Here is a 21569-nt window from a genome sequence, read left to right as displayed (position 1 = left end):
GAGGTAACAAATATGATGATTATTCGTGAAGTTCCATGGAATCTGTTGTCTTCTAGCTGCGGGATGTGGACACCATAGAGATGGAAAAACTCAGGCTGGGGAGCCAGGCGGACCTGGGTCAATTCCTCGCTCTGTCCTTGTGAACTTGGGCAAGTGACATCTCTGCGTGCCTCAGGCTCCTCATTCCTAAAATGAGAGCCATCTAAGACAGAGCGGAAACTCGAGACCTCTACCCGTTTTCAAGCCAAACGGGTAGAGGTCTCGAGTTTCCTGGCTCTGAGGACATGGAACCCCACGATCAAGAAGGAAACCATTGCCCTCAGTCTGCCAACTCCCTACAGCAACCCACCACCTGCTATGAGAGAGACAAATTTTGGTTTAGGCTGCACCGTTAATTTCCTGGGCATTGCTACACAGCTTGCTTTACTCTATGCTTTGGTTGGTGCCTCCATCTGACTTTTTCTGTCCTAAATGTGTATAATACTGATAAGTAAGACTTTAAATTTTTTAAATTTAATTTATTTACTTATTTATTTATTATTGAAGTGTAGTCAATTACAATGTGTCCATTTCCGGTGTCCAGTATCATGTCCCAGTCATGCATGTATATACATATATTTGTTTTCATAGTCTTTTTCATTAAAGGTTGTTACAAAATACTGAATATAGTTCCCTGTGCTATACAGGAGAAATTTGGCTTTTTTAAATCTATTTTTATACATAGTGGCTAAGATTTGTAAATCTCAAACTCTCAAATTTATCCCTTCCCACCCCGTTTCCCACCATAATCATAAGATTTTTGCTATGCCTGCGAGTCTGTCTCTGTTTTGTAGATGAGTTCATTAGTGTCCTCTTTTTTCTTTTTTCTTTTTTTTTTTAGGTTCCACGTAAGACTTTAAAAAAAATTAATTCCCCCCATTATTTCATCTAATTGTTATTAGGATAATTTTTCAAGATAAGTTCATCTGTCATCCTTTTATTTTTCCTTTCAGTCCGAGCTTAAAAGCCCTATAATCATCTCAGTCTCATTTATGCATTTAGAGCAGTGGTTCTGTAATGGGGCGATTTGACCTCCAGGGGACATTCGGCAATATCTGTAGACATTTTTTTACCCTCACCACTGGGCATCTGATGGGTGGAGACCAGAATGCTAGGTGTCCCTCCACACACAGGACAGCCCCCAGGACATGGCCGTCCAGCCTTCGCATCGGCAGCGCCAGGTGAGAAGCCCTTGCTTGGAGTGAGTCCATTTAGCCCATCGGAGTCAGAGAAGCTGCACTTGAGTCTGCTGGTTGAGTGACTTCAATTCTGCGAGAAGCCCCTCCCATGAACCCTCTTCTGTTCCCTGCCTCTCTCCAGCCCTGACAAACAGCTGCTTCAAAATAGTACCAGGCAGAGTCGATCTTCAACACACGGAGTCAAGAGATGCAGAGCTAAGGTTGCCAAATTTGAGGCTAGCACTCTGCTGTTAAAATAGACAGAAAGCCTGAAGGTGCCAGCTTGTGAACTGGAGGCAACGTGTCGAGCCAAGGTTGCGACTCCCACCCCGCTGCTTCTGGCTTTTGTGGGCTTAGGTCAGACTCTCTCTGCTCTCCTGGGGGGGTTGCTCTGTGGTTTCCTCCTGACTTCTACAGAACTCGAAGACACAAACATTGGCAATATTCAACGCGAGCCTCAAGACACAGAAGCATGAGCTATTTAAGGTTTGGAATCTAAATCTGTAAACCGTATCTCTGATAACATCACTAAGATGTGGCACTTCATCTTCCAGTGTCTTCGCACTTAAAACACACTATTGTTCTCGTCACTCGCCTGCTCAGTAAAGCCACTGCTTATTAATTTTGTGACATGCGGAAGATAAGACGGCAGAGCCCAAAAGCAGGGTATCTAGAGGCAGAGCAAAGCGGATTTCAGCCCCACCTCTACTGTTTCCATTTTGAACAAGTGCATGACCTCTAGTTTCTCCTTCTCCATCTATAAAATGGGGACAATGATCTCTACCTCATGGATGGGCACTGTAGATAAAATGCCAGTCAGTTCTGGACACAGCGATCCTTCATACACATGAGCCCCTTATCAAAAGGCAAGGTCCATCTCTCCAGTTATGAAGTCAGACTACATGCATGTGAAAAGGTAAACTGACTATATATAAAAATAGATGAAAAACAAATTTCTTCTGTAAAGCACAGGGAACTATATTCACTAGTTTGTAATAACCTTTAATGAAATATATGCATGTACATGCATGACTGGGACATTGTGCTGTACACAGACATTGACACATTGTAATTGACTATACGTCAATTAAAAAAAAAAAAGAAAGAAAAGGTAAACTAAAAAATTCTGTGGTAGTCTGCCTTGAGATTCCAGAGGATTATAGAGATCATCCATGATTGTTTAACCCAGTGCCAATAAATACTAGATATATTAATATTAGTTTGAATACCAAAATAAAGACCAGGCTATCAAAGGCTGAAAAGCCGAGGGCATCTTCATGACAACCGAGTTGTCACGATCAGCTAGACGGCAGCACATTCACAAGACTGCAGTCAAAGGTGCAGCTGGAAAAGCAGTCGGTCTGTACCCTTAGCTGTCAGCACAAGAATGAAATGAACCACCCAGTACTCCCCGTGCTTCACATCAGCAAGCGTCTGTCTGCCGCATCGTGGCTGGTCTCACCTGGGCTTGGCTGGGGAGCTCTGATTCCACTCTGATTCCACATGTTCTTCTCACGACAGATCTAGAGCCTAAGAGTCACACCAAACCGTGAGAAATACAGTTACGACCTTTGCTCCTGCAACACCTATTCACAGCCCATTGCCAAAGCAAGTCACGTGGGTGGGGAAGTACGCCCCCCCCCCAGCAGCCAGAGGATGCAGCAAAGTTACAGGGCACATGTCTGGATGGAGAGTCCGAATACGGTGGGACGGAGAATTGAGACCAATAATCAAATCTATCACAAGGTCACATGAGGGCAGATCTTAAAAAGGGAAGTAATGAGCTGTTAAAAAAAAAAAATGGTCACCATAGGAGGTCTTTGGAAGGAGGGAAGTATTCACAGCTGTGGCTGCCAACCACGTAGCGAGCAGATTGGGGAAAGGAGGACAGATCGCAGAGGCAGGTAGAGGACAGGTCTGTGGCCCAGGAGGAAGGGCCTGGTGAGTTTCGGGGAAGGCCCTGGGGGAGGAAGTGAAGGATGATGGCAGGGACTGGAACACGGCTTTTAGACGGTGTCATTACTGATTGGCCGTTGGGTTGGGTGGTAGCTTTTGCTTTGAGTATGAAAAGGAGTCATCAGAGAGAAATTTGGAATTTGAAGGTTTGAGCCTTCCAGTCTAGGAGAATGGTAAAGCTACTCCTTATAATAAGAGCATATGTATTTTACTGAGCATGCATTTTTACCAGATACTGTGCTAAAAATTTTATTGACATTATTTTCTTTAATCTTCACAATAGCCCAATGAGATAGGTACAGTTCTTAGCTCCATTCAAAGAAATTTTTTTTCAGTCTTTAAAAATTTTCAGGGGGACAAGATAATTAGGAATTTATTTACTTGTAATGGAGGTGCTGGGGATTGAACCCAGGACCTCGTGCACTAAGCATGTGCTCTATCACTGAGCTACACCCTCCCCACTTACCCCCACTTTAAAGATGAGCTAACTGAAGTAACCTGCCTAAGATTACATACTGAGAAAGTGATGGAATCAGGGCTAAGAGTCCAGTAGTCACCTCCGGAATCTACACTGTTAGCGCTCATTCATTTCCTCATTTCTTACCCCACTGCATTGCTGAAAGTTTCGTATTTTATATCATACTTAATTACACACCAAACTATTTGTCAGTGAGCAATAAGACAGTCTGAGTGGCAAGTGGAATTCTTTGACATGCTGTGGATTTTAGGATTAAAACATGAAGGGTGATGGGTCATGACTGACCTCCGAGTCACATCTCCAATTATTTTATGAAACAGACTTTTATTTAATCATTCTGGTTTAGTAGTCCGATTTCTTCCTCTCTGCAGACTAACCACTTTCCGAATACAAATTAAAAGAAGAGTTTGCCAGTAGAAATAAATTCCACCTAACTTTTTATTTTCCTTATTTTTTTTAATTGAAGTACAGTTATAATGTGTCAATTTCTGGCATCCAGCATCGTGTCCCAGTCATGCATGTACATACATATATTTGTTTTCAGATTCTTTTTCATTAAAGGTTATTACAGGATATTGAATATAGTTCCCTGTGCTATACAGAAGAAATTTGGGTTTTTTTTAAATCTATTTTTATATATAGTGGCTAACATTTGCAAATCTCAAACTCCCAAATTTATCCCTTCCCACTCTCTTTCTCCTGGTAACCATAAGCTTGTTTTCTATGTCTGCCAGCCTGCCTCTGTTTTGTAGATGAGTTCATTAGTGCTCTCTTTTTTCTTTTCTTTTTTTTAAGATTCCACCTAACTTTAAAATGTGCTTCCAGGCAGTGTCAACAATGAAAAGCCTTTCCTTGATTGGACAGACGCTCTGTACCCTAAGGCTCTCCTCCCTGACACCAGCCCACCTTGGTTATCACCTCCAGGCTCCTGCTGTCCTCACCGGTTTCTCACTGCACAGTGGGGGTTTACGCCTCCAGGTTGAAAGGCTTTCTGAGTCTATGGCCAAGGCGTCAGCACCACGGTGCTGTCAGCTCCTCCATTTCTTCCCAAATTTTCAGCTAATCTTTGAATCGCGTTGGCTTTCTGCAGGGAGCAGTGAACATAGAAAGGTGGGAAAACTTTTAAAAATAGCCTCTTTATTTACTCTACATAATGCTTCTCTTCAATCTGTAGTTTGATGTTTAATTTTTCCCTTTTAGAAAAGCCTCTCTCAGTGACTGAGATCCAAGGAGAGCATTCTGGTTTTTGATACTGAAGGAGGAGGAACATAGGGTCCTGGGCTTGTGAGCTTCAGAAATGGTGCTGGATATGGCTTCTACCAGCTGGGTTGAAAAAAATTTAAACGGCAGATCTTCCTGACTGCTACTGGAAGGAGGAAGAGAATGCCATTTTTCTTCTTCTAAGAACCTGTAAACTTCTCACTCCGTGTTCTCTGATGACCGGGTAAGCCCAGTGCTGTCTTGACAAGCCCAGTAGAGAGCAGAGCCACTACCAACACCAGCCACGTGGGTTAACACCGCCAGTGACACCTCTGACATCCCACCTCAACGATTTTCAAAGCAAGTTTTTGTTTTTGTTTCTCTGAGACGCTGCCAATTTAAAAGGTGCCAATTTTGACAAGCCTTTTGCTCTTTCTAAAGGAAGGCTGGGATTGGAAGAGGGGCAAAGATGCAGATTTATCTGCGGTTTGTAGAGATGATCTCATTGCAGTTTCACGAAACTCATTGAACTCTTCAGTTATAGGTGGAAGCATCTTTGGTTCAAGGTTCATCATAAATATCTTAGAAAGAGAACTCAGGACAGAAAAGGTGCAGCATGTGAAGGAAGAACAAGGATGAGTTCGATTTTAAAATGTGACCGGGAATGTGTAAGTGTGGCCGTAACTGTACGGACAAGGATCACTTACGTGGTGATGCAGAGTTTCGGGAAGCAGTCTCCCCCAGTGATGAGTGTGCAGGGAGTCAGAAGATTCAGATGCCATTTAATTTCCTTGTCCTTCAGTTTCCTTCTTTGTCAATTACAGGCAGTGTCACTTCCCTGCTTATTGCTTTAGGTCATTTAAAATTTGAAAATCGTGTTAGAGCATTACTACAAAGTGTCATTGTTCATATTATAAAAATCACAGAAATTGGCTTAGTCTAGTGTTATACTTTACCTAAACTTATTACAGTTAATCCCACCTATTCTATTACAAAAGATGGTTCTATTGAGCCTGATTTGGTAGAAAGAGTAGTGATTTTGGAGTTAGAAGACCGGGGTTTAAGTATTACTCCCCTCAATTTTTAGCTGTGTCACCCTTGCAAATACTTTCTTTTCCTCTGAGGTTCAGCTTGCTCCTATCAAGCTGGAAATAACGCATGTTCTGTCCAGCTCACCTGAAGGTTGTGTGTGAGAGTGTGTATGCAGAAGCCTTTGGAAAGTCTAGAGTTCCACAGGAGGGTAAGAAAGACTTGAATGAAAAAGAATATGAAAGCAAAAATCTTATGATTATGGTGGGAAACGGGGTGGGAAGGAATAAATTTGAGAGTTTGAGATTTACAAATGTTAGCCACTATATATAAAAATAGATTTAAAAAAGCCAAATTTCTTCTGTATAGCACAGGGAACTATATTCAGTATTTTGTAACAACCTTTAATGAAAAAGAATATGAAAACAAATATATGTATGTATGTGTATGACTGGGACATGATGCTGTGCACCAGAAATTGACACACTGTAACTGACTGCGCTTCAATTGGGAAAAAAAAAAAAGAAAGATAACCAGAAGGACCAAAATCTCTAAACACTCGTGTGTAAACTTCCCCCTTACATTTTCACTAGCAGAGAGGGGATAGTAAATATATCTTATCTCATAAGATGTTATTTTCAGAAGATATGGTAACAAATGTTTGCTGGTTCTTTCTCTGCATTCCTCTCTAATAGCTCCTGCTGACACACATCAGGAGTCCCCATAAAACCCCTTCCCTGTGTTACTGCCAACCCAAGGGTATTCCCACACGAGCCCTGTTTCTACATGACGTCTACAGTTTGCTTTTCCCCCGACCCCTCTCCTTCTGTTTAGCATCATCAGAGCCTCCAGGTGCCACTGCCTCTTCTGTTGGGTGCCACAGCTCCCACTGGCCACAGTCCCGGGCAGCACTGCCCCGTCCAGCTAGCTTCTGTCTGCAAAGGATGAGATCTCCACTCCTGGTCCCCAAGCACTGGAAGGTGTGGGATGCTCTGTGTGAACTGGACATAGGAGAGGTGAGATTCAGTCTCCCACTCTCAACTGTAAACAAAGAGTACAGCTTGGAGAAATCTCAGTCCTAGGAAGTTTTGTCAACAGGGATGAGAGCAGGTTCACACTAAGAGGCAGCTGAATTAAAAGCGCTACCCAGACTCTGCGTGATCTAACCTCAGAAAAACCAAAGTGAACACAACATTGGTTCCTGGAGGGATCCCTCCTCTGAACAGAAAAACCTGACCATCAAAGAGGTCCAGATAGCCTGAGGGAAACTAGCTTCAAACTTCAAGTTCTTTTACAGCTGTAAGACTTGATTCCATCTCCTCAGGTTTTTTTGAAGCCAAGTCTTGTATTTTGTGCTCTCTATTTTACATGCTTTGGAAAGACAGAACTCAATCTCCACCTGTTCTAATAAACAAAACATGACAGATGACCAAAAGTGTGAAAGTCAAAACCATGTGAAAAACTGCCTACAAGATGAGAAGCCCATTTGGAGGGAAACTACGTGGGTTGCTAGTGGGAGTTTCTCACTAGTCCGTTTTTTACATAAGCTTTTGCGAAGGGGAAAAGATTAGGAGGAGATGACGGGTGGAGATCTGGACAAGATTTCTCTAAAACTTGTGGAAAGTCACATTGCTATTAACCTCTGGAAATATCACTTGCAAATATCTAAAATCCCCTCCAAAATAACCTACACTTCAGTTTTGTTGGAAAACATGATCTGCAAAAGCAAATCAATCACGCGTGAGGAAGACGGCAGACCCTACGGCCTGGAGGGTGATGGGGAAGGGAAGGACCAACAAGGCGGTCGGGAGGAGAAAGCAGAAATGTTGGTGAGATTTCACTAGAGCAGTGATAGCAAGTGCAATGGGAACTTCCAAGTGCATCACTAAGGCTCTGACATCCTCATTTCTTGGTGGCAGTCTTCACAGATCCTTTCTTGTACGAAATGCTGAAAGTTGTTGTCATCATGAATTGAATTTTTTATTATTATCTTTGGTGATTGATGTTGCAAAATAGAAATAGAATCAGTTAAGGGTTAGCATGGTGAGCAAATCCCTGCAAGGTACTTCTGACTAGTTTCATTTGTTCTGATTTTTGGCAGATTTGTCAGTGAGTGCATGGGAATAATGAACCCACACATTGCAGAATTAGACATGAAACTCACGGGACTTCTTCAACCCACTCCTGTAAGTTTTGCTTTGTTGGTTTTCCAAAATGGACCCATAATTGAGCCTTTTGGCCCAATGTACTATGCTGCAAAAGGTGACATTTTTCGAAAAGAACATGACATCCCAAAGGAAAATCTTTGCCAAGAATGTTTCTTTAATCAAGAACAAAAGTCAACAACTTCCAAGATATAATGGCAGAGGAAAGCCAGATCATACACCAAAACTCGAATGAACTGAAAAAAGTAGAAGGAAAAACAAAGTATGCATATATCTAATTTGTCTAAGTGCCATTGGTGTACATGATGATATATACATATGTAAATATACATATAAAACTTAAACAAAGTACTTCACATCAGGCTTTGGAAACAGGAAGCCATGCTTTTCAGTGATTTACACAGCTCCCCAAAATCTAAGAAAACCCACTGAGAACCAAAACAACAGAATTCGAAACATCAAGAAAAAAATGGACCTGCCCAAAGACAATATCCCAGTCACGGAGGAAAGTTTTCAAACGATCAAAGACATTTCAGGAGAAAAAACTGACAAAGAGGTTAAAAACTATGAAGGAGAGGAAAGATAATAGATATGAAAGATTGATCACAGTGATTAAACATGCATGTTAATTTGTTATATGAATACAAAAATAAAACAGATGGAATTGAAAAAAATATTTATAAAAGAATTTATTCCCCAAACAATGGAAGATCTAAATCTATGTATCAATAAGGAACAAGAAAGTTTAGGAAGTGTAATACTCAAAACATCCAAGAAACCAAAAGCAAGGGGAACTGGGAGAGCAAGAGAGACTTGTGGACAGTTGAAGTCACTTATATTGAAAAGTGCTCCTGCTTGCGGGTGTCAACACGTGATTAACATGAGAGGAAACCCACTGCCTTCAGAATCTTCCAGAACAATGTCAGTGTTCAGAATTCAAGCAAGAAACAGAACTTCTCAAGTGTGCAAAAACGATCTGATGACAAAATTCAGCTAGAAAAGGGGTGAATCAAATAAACAAAATTAGACAGGAAAAAACTTGCTGTGAAGAATTTGTCACAATTTTGAACCAAATAAAATAAGGATAAACCTCACGATGGGAATAAATATTACAGAACAGAATGAATACGCAGCCACCAAGCAAAATGAGGAAGAGTTTTCATAAGCTGAAATGGAAAAGCATGCATGATATGTGAAGTTGAAAAAGATATGTGAAAATAATTTTATAGGTGGACTAATTTGTAGGAGAGAGAGAGAGAATCTGACACAGAGTAGGTAATAAATGTTTAATGAGTGATTAAATCTTAAATATGTCTAAAAATCTTAAGAAGAATACAGAAAGATACTCTTGAGGCTCCTCTGCTCAATTTCTGCTAGATAATTTCTGAGCAATTAAAAGCTTTCTGTTCTTTAGGAATTGTACTTCAAAGACTAAAGCCATCGTTCATTGAGTTGGCAGAGCATGCCACCAGGAGCTCCTGGCTTACTTAATCTCAAGGGATGCAGGTGATGAGGGATGCAGGATGCAGGACGCGGCAGTGATGGCTTTCTCCATCCTGTGGGTGATGGGGGCGGCAGGGCGCGGGCAGGGGGAGGAGAGTGGGAATGGTTTTTCTACCTGGATCTGCCTTGACGATGAAACAGACTCTGCCTTAGACTTGAGTTTCCTGAAAGCAGACCCCAAGATGAAGATTCTGTGAGAGATTTTATTAATGAAAGCTCTGGGGGCAAACGTGTGCAGGCATGGGGAGGCAGGCTGGAGTGGGAGGAAGGCTGATGGATCCCGAAGTCCTGAGGAAAGTGGCTCTGGGCTGATCCGGCTGGGGACCTGTGTTGCATAAGTTACCCCTCAAAATTGTCCCTGTCCCTTCTCCAAGGCGACTGGGGTGAGCTTCATATACTGGAACCTGTCAGTTACTGGTTAAGGTGGGAGTGAGGGGCACCTCTGGTCTCCCCTGGTGAAGACAGAGCTGAAGGTAGCGGTGACAGAAGCCCTCTCTCCAAAGGGCTCTGAGACAGGGACCCAAAGAGGGCCTGGGAGGAGCACTGACGTGTCTGCCGCAAACTTCACCTTAAACAACATCAGAATTTAAAGGGTCACCCTGACGGTCACCAGAACAGAGAAGAGAATTCATTCAGAAGCTCATTTTTAATAAGCATCTAGTATAAAATAAAAACAGCATTTTAAATCAGTAGGGAATCCAATAGCCAAGAAATAGTGGGTCAAATTGGGGGGAAACACTTACATTCCCTGAGTCACGCCATTTGCAAAATATACATCAGATGCATTAGGGATTTTGAAGTTTAAGGTAAATCAGAAAACAAATAGAAAATTTCACAGGACAATGTTTGTGTAATCTTTGAGTAGGAAAGTTCTTTCTTAACTGTGATTCTAAGAACAAACATTTTAAAATGAAGTTAAAGTGACCGCACAGCTAAAAGATTAAAAGTGAATTGACAAATAATTAAATCGCTCACTTAGCAAGGGTATTAATATTGGAATCAATGAGAGACAACATGAAAGTGTTCAAAGTCTCCCTCCTGAAAGGTACAACCATAGCAGCCCGGCCGCCCACCCCTTCGCGCCCCCCCGACGTGTCCAGAATCCCAGGGAAACCGACCGGGAGAAGACCTTGGACATGCCTGTGTCACAGGGGAAGGCACCGACGCTAGAAATGCTGACTGTCCTTGGTCCTGGTCGAGCACGAGCCAGACATCACTTTTTTAGTTTCTGTTTTTAACCCATGAGCTTTTGTAGGAGTCAAGAGAGTCCTGAGAACCATTCTTTGGTCTCAGCCACCAGGTCCCAGGGAACGACAATCAAGAGTTTTGTAAATTTCGTGAAGAAATTAGTCATGCTCAGAATCAAAGTACGCCTGACAACTCGCTGTGACTTGAGTGACAGCTTAGGTATCTGCACTTCCACTGATGGTATCTCACTGATGACAGGGGACTAGCCTTATGGGCTCCAATCACTCCTAACACACACTTGGAATCCCAGGGACCAAGGTGCCATTAGGTCTCAATTTCCAATGTGTGTATGCTGAGGGGAAGTCTCCCCACACATCCAAACAACTCTCTGACACCGGCAGGGTGTCCTAACCCTCATCACAGGTGTCACACTGTCTATGTCAGACTCAGTCCCACAGTCCTCCCCACGCACCCTTCAGATGCCAGTCAGGTTGTCACCTGTGCTTCTGACCAACAGGCTATACACAGGTGGGAGGTTCCAACGACTCCCTCCTTGGATTCAATGAATTGGCTAGAGCGGCTCCCAGAACTCACAGAAACACTTTGCTTACTAGGTCATTGAGAAGGATCGAACTCAGGGACAGCCAGATGGAAGAGACGCCTAGGGCGAGGTCTGGGGGGAGGAGTGGAGCCCCCGTGCCGCCTCCACATACCTCCCGGGTCCACCAACCGGACGCGCTCTGACACGCAGTTCTTTTGGTTTGGTTTTGTTTTGTTTATATTGAAGAACAGTCAGTTACAATGTGTCAATCTCTGGTGCACAGCACAGTGTCCCAGTCATGCATATACACACATACATTCATTATCATAGTCTTAACACTCAGTTATTTTGGGGTCTTATGAAGGGCTCAGCACATAGACATGATGCATTAAATTGTTGCCTGTTGGTGATTGAGATCAATCTCCAGCCCCTCTTTCCTCCACAGAGGCTTCTGGAGGGAGGGAGGTGCCCGAAGTTCCAACTCTGATCACAAGGTTGGCTCCGGCCCCCATCCTCAGGTGAGGTCCAAAAGTTACTTCATTAGCATAACAGAGGACCTTTGTCACTCTTATCACTTAGGAAATTCCAAGGATTTTAGGAGCTCTGTGTCAGCAAAGGGGACGAAAGACAAATGTCTATTTCTTCTTCTGAATCACAACCTCCCAGAGGGTATCTCCCAGGAGTCAGAGCGACACCACGCTCTCCGGTGGTTTTCTTTTCCAGCTGCTCCCAGGCACCTGCACCCCATCTGTTGATGCTTTATGATGGATGGGTTTGGCCAAATCGATGGAGCATCAATCCTTTCCCTTCCCGTCCTACCGTCTGCCCTCCCTACAGTGATGCAGTCACATCTTTGATAAAACAGCAGGTGAGAAGCCAGCCTGCCCTGGGTGGGGGTAAGCTGTAAATCACAGTGGTGGTTTGGCAAGAAACCACATCAGTGAGAACGTCTGGTCTGTGTTTGTCCCAGCCAGCAGGGCTGAGGGAAGGTGGCCACACCGGCGCCCCGACCCCACTGGGGCAGCCCAGACAGCATCGTCTACTGAGGACTCACGACGTGTTCCATCCCTCTCTCCCCTGCTGTGGTGTCACCAGCTTCATTTCTCTTTGCCCTCTTCTACATACATTTACTGACCATCCACAGGGGGCTCTGGGACCCTGAAAGTGACCAGGACACCATCTGGGACTTGAAGGGGCTTCCACTCTGGACCATTCTACAAGGTCAAACGTTGTCAGGCACAAACCCTCGGCCTGAAAAATCACTAGCACCTTTCACCTTCATTGGTGTGATGGTACAGCTCCAATGGTCTGTCAGGGCTTACGGTGACTGCCCAAATCCCTGTGGGATGTGACCTCTTTCGAGACTGTTTAACACAAGTGCCACTTACACAGCATTCAACAGACAGTATCAAACAATGCAAAGATTCAAACGCTTCTCTGGGTGCAGACTGTAACCTTTGCTGGTCCTCTAATCCTCAGGATTCTGGCTCTGCCCACTTTGTTGCTTTTAATTCTCTGTCTCTTTGTCTTAGAGACTGGACCAATTACTTCTCCCCAATGAGATCTATGGAATTTGTCTTATCCCCTCAGAGAAAGTCAAATGTCTGACCCTTCCTGCCAGGTTTGTCCTAATAGGCTTTTGTCCACAGCCTGTAAATATCCTTCTCCTCTGCCTGGTGAGAGGTCTCCATCCCTTCCCTTGAAGATACAGGAAGCTCTCCTCACTGGCCCCAGGTGAAGTCTGACTTCCTCTGTGAAGGTACCACAGAGGCAAACACCGAGGGTGGGCACTCTTCTTCATGGCTTGTCTTGCATCTTTGCCTCTGTTCCTCCTCGTACTGATATGGAAAAATGTGGAACGAGAGGATGGCGCGTCCCAGGTCTCAGCTGAGTCCCCGGGGTGCACTCTGCCAAGTGTGGTCCTTGGCTTCTCATGGGAAAGAATTCAAGAGTGAGCCACAGTTGAGTAAAAGTAGATTTATTCAGAGAGATGCACACCCCATAGACAGAGTGCAGGCCATCTCACTCAGAAGGGAGGGCAGCCACAGGTGTGGGGGTTGTTGGTTTTTATGGGCTCAGTAACTTCAGATGCCAACAAGTGGGAGGGTTATTTCAACCACTTTGGGGAAGGGGCTGGGGTTCCCTGGCATTGGGCCACCACTCACCTTTTGATGGTGGTCAGCCTGGGAACTGTCATGGCACCTGCGGGTGTGTCATTTACCATGTTAATATATTACAATGATCATATAATGAAGCTGAAGGTCTACTGGGAGTTGAATCTCCTGCCATCTTGGTGTTATTTGCCGCGTCATTCCTTGAATGGCCATGTTCTGCCCCCTTCCCTCCCATCTCAGTACATTTCCACCATTATCATTGTTGTGGGTGGTCTTGGCCCCAATTCTTCCTCCAGATTCCTCCTCAGAGTTGAACAAAGTACAAGTACTGTTTGGACACCCTCAACACGGACTAAAACAACAGTAGTGGCTGACGGGGCTGGACGTTTGCAGGAGACCAAGCGCTACTAAGCGTCTGACTTGCGTTATTTCACTCAGTCTTCATAGGAACCGCATATGCACAGCTTTCCTAAGCACATGGGGGTGATTGTCTCAGTTTGGGCTCCCCCTAAAGCAGCCCTGATATGAGGATTTGCATACTGGTAGTTTACTTAGGATTTAGGAGGTGGTCCCAGGATATAGAGTAAGAGAGTGATGACCTGAGAAAAGGAAGGCAAGAAAGCTGTAAGGATGCGTTGTGCACGGTAACCACGGCCAGCAACTGGGCTCAGTCCCCTGGGGGCTTCAGGGAGACTACAGACTGAGCCGCAGAATTATTCCACCAAGATGCAAGGAATCTGGAAGGAATCTACGAATTCCCGCCCCTCATTGATGGAGGATGTTCCCGCAGGGTCTGACTCTTTGGAGAACTTCCAATGCAGGGGGACCAAGCCCTGGTCTATGGCAGAGCCAACAGAAGTACCCTCTGTGGGCGGGAACTGTCTGTAGCTGACTTTGGAGCAAGCTGAGGTCATGTGTGTGGGCCAGTGATGGTGTCTGCCATGACAATAAGGAAGAGAAATGAGGAAGAGGACAGAGAAGCAAGAGATAAGGTCAGATCTCATCCTCAGTTTAGAGGAATATCTATGCACCCCTAAAAGAATTTAAATTTCATCCACTTAGTAACTGTTAATTGAGAGGCTACAGTTTCCCACACTGGGCATATAGAAATGAGAGGTACAGTCATTGGCCTCAGGAGGTTTACCTTCTGGAACAGTACCATCCACAAAAAGCCAGAGGAAGGACGTGAGTGAGAGCTGGGATGGGCAGGAGGGCTTCCTGGAAAAGGTGGGCTTTAGGCCAGCCTTGAAGATGCCTGGACCGTGAAGGGAGCTTCTGGTCCTGAATGTTCCTCATACGAGTGCCTGGGACGACAATCACCATGTCACCCGAGGGGTCCTCTAGCCCCTCGGGTGTCTGTACGTCCTGGGTTCTCCCGGTGAGGTTTCCCTGGGATGTTCTCCGTGTGGGGGTGGCTGGGTCAGGCCCTGAAGATGATTCATGCTGCCCCATCCTGGTCCTCCCAAGCCCTTCCTGCTTGATAGCCCCTTGATCTGGTTTGTGAATAGAGGGCTGGACTTTGGACTTTGAATCCACTTTGCTTAGTTTTTGTGTTCAAAAGTGGCATTTCAGATACGCAGAAAAACCTCCAACTAGTCCCCAAATGACAGTCCCTGCCAGGCTGCTGCCTGTTGTCATTTATAGATGCTCAGGTACCTCATGCGGAGATTAAATATGGAGTGATTCGGTACACACGACGCATCCGTGTCTGCCACTTCTTTTTTGGGGCATCTTGTTGAAGTCTCTGGTGTGTCTGTTTTGCTTTTCCTCTGGAGTCATCAGCATGTTCCTGTCGATCCTGTAAGTGTGAGACCCAGGCTTGTCAAATCGACTTCTGAAAGTGACACCCACTGATCCTGCCCCGTCACTCTTGGGGATTGTGATTGCCTGTCACACAGACTCTGGCACCAAACAAATCTCCTAAGACACCCACTCCATCTGCAAAGCTCTGGCCATGGAAGGAGGGAGACTGGGTGGTGCTGGGGACGGGGGATGGCTTGGCATCGCAGAGCAGGGCAGGTCTCTCTGGGAGAGACGGTTTATACCCGTGTGCACTGCCGGCCATTCTGCTGAACCCTTTCTGAATAAACCTGAGTCCTTCCTGGCCAGGATCTTACAAGCCTTTACATGAACTTGCCCCTCCACCTCTCTGATCTCACCTTGGACCACTGTCCCCACGCCTCCTTCTGCTCCAGCCACACCACCATTGACATAGGCACACTCCTGCCTCAGGAACTTAGCCCTTTCTGATCCCTCTGCCAGGAACACTTGTCCCCAGACATCTGCACACCTCACTCACTCTTTGCTTCATCTAAGCCCCTTCTCAAATATCATCTCATCAAGAGGTCTCCCTTGATCCCCCCTAAATATCCAGCACCCCTCCTTCCACCCCAACAGGCTGTAGCCCCCGTGCTCTGTTCCACGTCCCGCCCTGACATTATCACACGTGGCTTGTTTTTTGTGTGTTTCTCTCCACTAGAATGTGGGCACCAGGGAATCTACAAGTTCCACTCACTGTTCTGTCACCAGATTCCAGAACAGGGCTTGTCACATAGTAGACCATCAGTAAATCTCTGTTAATGATTAGAAATAGATAGGCTCAGAGGTAGAGAGCGTGCTTAGCATACACGAGGCCCTGGGTTTAATCCCCAGTCCCTCTAGTAAAAATAAATAAAAAAACCTAATTTCCTCCCCCGCCCAAAAAAAGAATATAGAAATAGGGATTTAGTGAGTGAACATGTGTTAAAGGTATCACAGCTTGAATATTAAATATTTACAAATTCCACCCGTCTAAATGCTACTCCCATTGCTTTACTGCTATAGGATCTTAAGGCAATCTTGACAAAGGCAATTGTCCATTGACTCTTTCAGGGGAAATGATCAAGCTTAGTAATAATTAGAGAGCTGCCAATTAAAACCGTAATAAGATTAATAATAAGCTATTTTGGTCACCAGAGTTGGGAAAGGGTAAACTCAGCACTGTCTTGAGAAGTCCAGTAGAGAGCAGAGCCACTACCAACGCCAGCCACGTGGGTTAGCACCGCCAGTGACACCTCTGACATCCCGTCTCAATGATTTTCAAAGCAGGTTTTTGTTTTTGTTTCTCTAAGACACTGCCAATTTAAGAGGTGCCAATTTTGACAAGCTTCTTGCTCTTTTTAAAGGAAGGCTGGGATTGGGAGGCAGGCAAAGATGAAGATTGTCACTAATTATTAGAGAAATGCAAATGAAAACTGCAATGAGGTATCACCTCACGCCCATCAGAATAGCCATCACCAAAAAGTCTATGAATAATAAATGCTGGTGGAGAAAAGGGATCCCGTGTACACTCTTGATGGGGCTGTAAATTGGTGCAGCCACTGTGGAAAACAGTATGGAAATTCCCTAAAAAACTAAAAATAGAACTACTATGTGATTCAGGAATCTCACTCCTGGGTGTATATCTGGGAAAAAAATGAGAATTCTTGTTTGGAAAGATGCACATACCCCAATGTTCATAGCAGCACTATTTACAATAGCCCAGACATGGAAGCAACCTAAGTGTCCAACAACAGATTGGCTTAAGACGATGTGGTATATTTCTACAATGGAATACTACTGAGTCGTGAAAAAGAATGAAATAAGGCCCTTTGCAGCAACATGGGCGGACATACAGAATAGTATGCTCAATGAAATAAATCAGACAGGGAAAGACAAATACTGTATGATATCACTTATACATGGAATCTAAAAAAATAATACAAATGAATATACACAAAACAGAGACAGACTCAGACATAGAAAACAAACTATGGTTACCAAAGGGGAGAGGGAGTAAGTGGGACAAATTAGGAGTACAGGATTAGCAGATACAAAGTACTATATGTAAAATAGATAAGCAATAAAGATTTACTGTGTAGCACAGAGAATATCCAGTATCTTATAATAATCTATAATGGAATATAAATTGCAAAAAAACCAAAACAAAACAAAAAAATGAATCACTGTGTTGTACATCTGAAGCTAACACAGTATTTTGTTTTGTTTTGGGGGGGAGGTAATTAGGTTTATTTGTTTTTAATGGAGGTCCTGGGGATTGAACCCAGGACCTTGTGCATGTTAAGCACTGCACTCTACCACTGAGCTCTAATCACCCCCCAAACACAAGAAATTTTTAAAACATGAATACACGAGCACGTGTTCCATCAGCCATCAGAGCCATGATGTCATCTGTGTTATGTAGATAACCCTCTACACACTTTCGAGAGAAGGAGGATGAAAACGTAATTAATACCTGGTAATATGACAAAAACAGTTTTACCTTCATGGTCACCATGAAAGGATCTTCGAGAATCCTGTGGATCCCCTCCGCATAGTTTGAGATAAAGCCAAAACATGCACCTCCGATGGAAGCCAGTGAGGTGAGAACCGAGGTTCCTGGTTTTTAATATCCTCTCAAGGCTCCTCCCGTCCCGGGTTCCTTCTGTCTTGGGTTTCCATCACCCGCTGGCGCCTTGGGGGCTCTATTTCTGACCAGTAGACCACTTTAAGGTTTTAAGAAGGTAGACCCACTTCTTAACACCTTCAGCTTAGATAAGACATCCATCCCTTCTGTCCACACTTCATGGCGGGAGGCAGTTACCTGGATGTAGGGGCCCCAGGATGGTAGTGTGCCTGAGTGGCTGGGCCTCTGGACGGGAGACTACACAAATTAGGTAGACCATCAGCCACCTTGGCCAAAAATATTATCTAAATATGTTCATACAACACTGCTCATAGGAAGGTAGGGTGGGCACTACAAAACCCTTTGTTCTCAGGGTTATAACAGAAATGAGAAAACTGTGCCCCAGAAAGTGCAAATGCCCTTAAGAAAGTGTTGATCTCATCTCCAACTTAATCCTACCTCAAGGATTTGGTTTAAAACAACCAGTGTTGGTTGATGAAAGAGCATGTTAATTTCCTCAACAATTATTCTTTAAGAATATTGATCAAGTAAATTATATTTTAAATGCATCAGGAAGACCCTATACTTAAAGAAATCTTCCCAATGCAAAATAATCTATTTGAAAAACAAACAAAACCAGAAATATTGTCCCCATCGAACCTGTGTCTGTGTATATTGTTTTCTTTTCATTTTCCGCTTATTTCTAAAGCTGAAATTTACCCCCACTATCATTGTTTTGAATTTAAATGTTTGTTCCCCAGGTCTACCAACAAAGCCATAGAAGAGTTGAATCTGTCATCCCCTTGCCAGAAGTCTTCCCACTGAGTCTGGATCTGAAGATGAATTCAAAACAGCGATTCAGAAAGTGCAGAAATAAAAAAACATCATTTCACTGGTAGCAAAGGAAGTTGTTCTGAAGAAATCCTTGCAGGACCAACTTATTTTTAACAGTCAAAAAACAATGGCTTAATTCAAAATACATACAAAGAAAAATAAATCAGCTAAATGAAAATGAGTGGAAAGGAATTTTCACTATCCATTGCTCTTGTACTTAGTAAACTGAAGATGTTCCTGTTCATAAAAACAATTTAAAAAAGAAAATAAGCCACTTGAAAACCGCGAATCACTACAGACACAGAAGACACTGTTATTGGGGGACACAGTGACATTAAAAAAGACAGAAGTTAGAAATTGCCTAGAACGATCAAACAAAACATATCTGATAGATTACTGTAAATTAAAATTCTATTTTTCCTGTTTCCAAATGGTAAGTAACCACATAAATACATCCCAGACCCTGTAATCCAGGCTATTTGCTTTGGTCGCTCACATTTTTGTTACCTTCAGAGTTTAGCAAGGAAAATTTTCTTTATTTTGCAATAATCGCTCTCCCCTGATCTCCTACTTTCTCTCCTTGAAGAAGTATGACTTACCTCTCTGCAAAAGCAAAACCCTGCAAGAGTTTATGTTTAACCAAAATAAAGTGAATTTCCCTAATACGTGATCCCTCCCTTTCTTTTGACTTATCCGTAGCTGCCAAGTGCAGTGTTTTCCTGAACGTGTAAACACTGAGACTGGGAGGCTTCATCCAAATTATGAGCTACATAATTTTATTTTTCCTGAAATAAAACATGATTTTATTTTGACTAAAAATTCATATAATGGCTCATGTAAGTATTAACCGACTGCTAAGAAAAATGCAAAACTGTGTTGACATGGTGATTTCTCTAAGTTAGAAGTATAATATTTAGTCTTACCAATTCTTAAGCTGTGCATCCTTCTGATACTACTGCCTAAAAGTGTAGGTTGTGTTTTGCTTTTCATGGTGCATCTTGTCTGAAAGCGTTAGTTGCTTACAAGGGACTTAAAAAAAAAAATTCTTTCTTTGGTTCTGAGATGAAGCTCTTTGCTTGAAATATAACTTGCCCAAACCATATAAATAGAAACAGTGCCAAGTCTTTCCATGTGATTTGCCGAAGGGGTGTTAAGAAACTTCTCTGGTTTTTTTCTATATGTGTGGTTTGAAAAGAAGTGCTAAATTGCTAAAGGAAATTAAAACGGAGCGGGGAGAAATGGAATTCTACACTTGGCAGTCTTTGAGCAATTTCTGAGCCCTACGTACCCGGTTAAGCTGAAAACCCAATGTCGATAACGGAGAGACTTGTTAGGGAAATGGGAAGTGAAGAAAAAGAAACAACCATGAAATGAAAACCACTGAATTTTCAGCTGTCTTCAGCTGAAACAGAAGCACTTACCATCTACTGAAGGGAGGACCTGTTTGCAGAAATATTAAAGGGGAAATTAGGAGTTATCATTCAGAGGAGTGGCTTTGAATTTTCTTGTATTGGAAAATAATCATAATGGAGAAATATCCAGAAAGAATAAAAAACCAAAACAAAAACAAAAAACCAAAAAACCAAAACCCACCGCCAAAAACCAACACCTGGTCCACAAGAAGCCCCGGTCCCAAACAGCAAACACTATTACCATCTTGGTGTATTTCCTTCCAGTTACAAAACACTTCTAATGAGATCGCTTCTTTCAAAAACAAAAACTGTTTTCTAAAGCTGTTTGCCGGTTCTGAGACGTGGGCGGAGCGTTTGGTCTTGAAGGGCAATTGGTATTCATTTGTTTTGTTTTTCAAAATCCAGGAAGAATTATCCCTTTGATATGCAATGAGAGCAACATGTAAAAAGAAGTAGATCTTAGACAGCCCTACTGAAGCCTGACAGACCTTTGTCAGCATTTAAATGCCCCCCAGGCAGTCCACCTTCTAAAATGGAGATTGCCCGGCTCCATTATGGAATCTAGCTTCCTCCTTATTAAGCCTCACCAAAGGTTTTACCTGAGATCATGTATTCATTCCACTTCCCCTTCCTAATTGGTTTTCTGATCCAGCCATACCTTCGTAGCCTCCAATTCTCAAGAGAAAAGACACCACAAGCCCAGGCTGAATTCATCACCGGAATCCCAGTGATACAATCTGCAGACGCGTGCCAAGTGTCCTCCCCAAATCCAGGTGACTCCGGTGCCCTGGGCCTCGCACTGTGGGAGTCCTGGGTCCCTGAGTCGTCCGAGGACCAGGGCTTACCTCAGCGTTGAGAAGGGGACAGAGGCATATACAACAGAGAGTGTGATGAGCTAGAATCACAGCCCCATGGGAACGGGGGCAGTCTAGAAAATAAAATTACACTCCTAACATCATTTTTTAAAGAAATTCAGTGCATCATTTCATCAGACATCGCAATGTCATTCCATCATAACAGCTTTACAAGATTGTTGGCAATAAGAATTGATACTTTTTACAAACAAGAGATTGAGGTTTATATGGTATCACTCATATGTGGAATCTAAAAAAAAAGAAAAGGACGAAAGAGGACACTAATGAGCTCATGTACAAATCAGAAATAGACTCGCAGGCACAGTAAACAATCTTATGGTTACTGGGGGAAAGGGGGAGGGAAGGGATAAATTTGGGAGTTTGAGATTTGCAAATGTTAGCCACTATATATAAAAATAGATTAAAAAATTCTTCTCTGTAGCACAGGGTACTATGTTTAATATTTTGTAATAACCTTTAATGAAAAAGAACATGAAAATGAATATACGTCTGTGTATGTATGACTGGAACATTGTACTGTACACCAGAAATTGACACATTGTAACTGACTGTACTTCAATTAAATTAAAAAAAAAAAGAAATTGAGGTTTGATGAGGCCTAACAACAGTATATTGAATTCGCCAGTGGATATTG

General features: G+C 43.3%; 2 long non-coding RNA genes across 2 annotated transcripts; one reads left to right on the top strand and one right to left on the bottom strand.

Annotated features, from left to right (window-relative positions):
* The first annotated feature begins 4859 nt into the window (after positions 1–4859).
* LOC140686546 (uncharacterized) lies at positions 4860–9390 on the top strand. The gene is made up of 2 exons (XR_012060371.1): positions 4860–5095; positions 6715–9390. It is a non-coding gene; the product is annotated as an uncharacterized lncRNA (long non-coding RNA).
* A 5054-nt stretch (positions 9391–14444) lies between these two features.
* Positions 14445–15812, bottom strand: LOC140686545 (uncharacterized). The gene is made up of 3 exons (XR_012060370.1): positions 15551–15812; positions 15048–15189; positions 14445–14695 (listed from the first exon to the last, which is right to left on the bottom strand). It is a non-coding gene; the product is annotated as an uncharacterized lncRNA (long non-coding RNA).
* Positions 15813–21569: the final 5757 nt, after the last annotated feature.

The sequence above is a fragment of the Vicugna pacos genome, chromosome 17 (assembly GCF_048564905.1).
Source record: "Vicugna pacos chromosome 17, VicPac4, whole genome shotgun sequence".
NCBI lineage: Eukaryota > Metazoa > Chordata > Mammalia > Artiodactyla > Camelidae > Vicugna > Vicugna pacos.
Note: the sequence above shows the minus strand (reverse complement) of the source record. Positions and strands in the feature narration are given on the sequence as shown.